Source organism: Nuphar pumila, chromosome 5 (genome assembly GCF_984573655.1).
Source record: "Nuphar pumila chromosome 5, dmNupPumi1.hap1.1, whole genome shotgun sequence".
In the NCBI taxonomy this organism is placed as follows: domain Eukaryota; kingdom Viridiplantae; phylum Streptophyta; class Magnoliopsida; order Nymphaeales; family Nymphaeaceae; genus Nuphar; species Nuphar pumila.
The window spans coordinates 59,810,253-59,812,534 of NC_143253.1; the positions used below are offsets into that span (position 1 = coordinate 59,810,253).

Genomic DNA, 2,282 nt, shown 5'->3' on the forward strand with positions numbered 1-2,282 from the left:
CTAACCTATATATGTGGTCTTGTCCACAGATGAATACCCAAAACCCAATTTCTGCAGGAGGGACTTTGTGAGTCTGTCTGATCCCCAGCGTCTTCTGTACACACACATCGTCGGATTCTCTCAGAAGAGAACTATGGTGCTTTGTGAATTCGCCTTCATTTAAAGACACCCACCCTCTCTTTCGGCCTCTTGGAATAGTCCCAGGATGGTGTTTTGGGAGGGGTATGTGAGCGATGAGTCCATGGGGACATTTGCTCCCATTGTGGTCTATTGGCTGTATGCCGGAATGTATCAAATGCTGCCTCCGTTGGATCGGTATCAGATGCACATCAGGAAGGAGGAAGAAGACAAGAACTCGGTGCCACTTTCCTCAGTGATCAAGGGCATCCTTCTTCAGCAGCTGGCCCAGACAATCGTTGCTCAGATGCTGTTCTCGGTGACATCAAAAGCAGGTTTCACAGATGACCCAGTGCAACCATGCTATCTTGTCCAGTTATTTCAGATCCTAATAGCTATGTTTGTCATGGATAAATGGCAATATTTTATTCACCAGCTCATGCACCAGAGCAAGTTCTTATACAGTCACATTCACTCACAACACCACAAGTTGGTTGTCCAATATGCAATTGGAGCTCTATACAACCACCCCTTGGGAGGTCTTTTGCTTGACACTTTTGGAAGGGCAATGTCATTTCTATTTTTAGGAATGACTACTCAAACTGCAATCTTCTTTTTCTGCTTTGTTGTTGTTAAGACAGTTGATGACCATGGTGGACTTTGGTTATCAGGCAATCTATTCCATATGCTTTTCCAGAACAATATTGCCTATCATGACATCCATCATCACCAAGGTATGTCCTGGACTCCCTTAAACATACAGTAACATTCTTTTTTCCCTTTTGCATATACTGTAGCATTTTGCTGATGTAAAATAATCTTTCTACAAACATGTTGTGGTCTTTTTACGCTTTGGGATCCTTATACAAATGCAATAATTTTCCTTTTCTTTTACACATGTTATAGCCCTTTTAGTATAGCCTTTTTTTAGTGCAGCATTTCACCGCCCAGTCCCTGTCTGCTACACAGTGATTATATTCAGCTGTAGCATCATTTACACCGCCTTCACCGCTACAATTACCTACAACAACCACCACTTCCCACCAGGTTAGGCCCATTTCTATGAGACTGATCACTAGTGGTAGGTCTTGGAGAAAGGAAAAGATTACAATGTGAGGTTTCCTTGTTACTGTGGGTTATAGCTAGCTTTAGGTCACTGTGTTGTCATGTTTTTTTTTTGTCCTATGGTTTGGGTGTCTGCCTTATTACTGATTGCAGAGAGCAGAGTATTTTTTTTTTGTGGTCTAGGTAGCATACTGTATCATAGTCGAAGTAGAAAGGAATCTTTTGTTCAAAAAAAAAATAAAAAAATAAAAAATGAAGTAAATAGTCTGAGTTTGTTAAGATTATCTAGACTGGGGATAATGCTTGATTTACCCCATTTTTTTTTAATACCATTGTTAATCATGGCAACTTGTTAAGGTTGGTTCCTTGTTTCATCATCGTCTTACCACAGTATGTACACTCGCTCACTGCACCATACTTATTGCATTATGTTCCATTTCACAGCATCTCTTCACAGCACAACCTTCCCATCAGATCCTCCATAACATCTCCAATACTCACTATGCATCATTCCTGTACTTACCTCCATTTCCCACACCTCAAGCACAGCCATCGTGCTCACTACCTCATCACCACCTATATATTATCATCGATGCACCACTTATATCTATATATCAGCTCCATTTCATCTCCTATATTGCAGTCATTACTGTCCATTCACATTCACCATCACTGTCAAAACCATCAAGAATTACCTGTCAATGTTGCTGTAAAAATCGCTGGTGACAGGGCCTATGAACTTGCCTGGGCCCTCATGAACTGGTTTCAAAGACCATCAGTCAATTATCCTGCAACCCATGTTGTTCATGCTACAGGTTCAATGACTGCAGTAGGTTTGTTCCTCTGGTTATATGATAACATATGCTCCTTAGTCCTTGTATATATCACCCTAGCCATGCTGTCACCATACAATCTTCAGCTACCAACTTGTTGTGACTCCATACACAGTCCTGTTACACCACCAACATGCTTGTTTCATATAGTTTAGGCTTCATTTCCTCCTGCATTATCCATGGTTGCCATTTGCAGCATTTTTACCATCACAGCATACCAATGCTCAGGCCCAGGCCTCTTCTCTAATGCTTGTATATCTGCTGATT

At 41.3% G+C, this 2,282-nt stretch overlaps 1 pseudogene; it reads left to right on the forward strand.

Moving 5' to 3' along the window:
• Positions 1–205: 205 nt before the first annotated feature.
• LOC149837678 (very-long-chain aldehyde decarbonylase GL1-9 pseudogene) lies at positions 206–1,169 on the forward strand (annotated as a pseudogene).
• Positions 1,170–2,282: the final 1,113 nt, after the last annotated feature.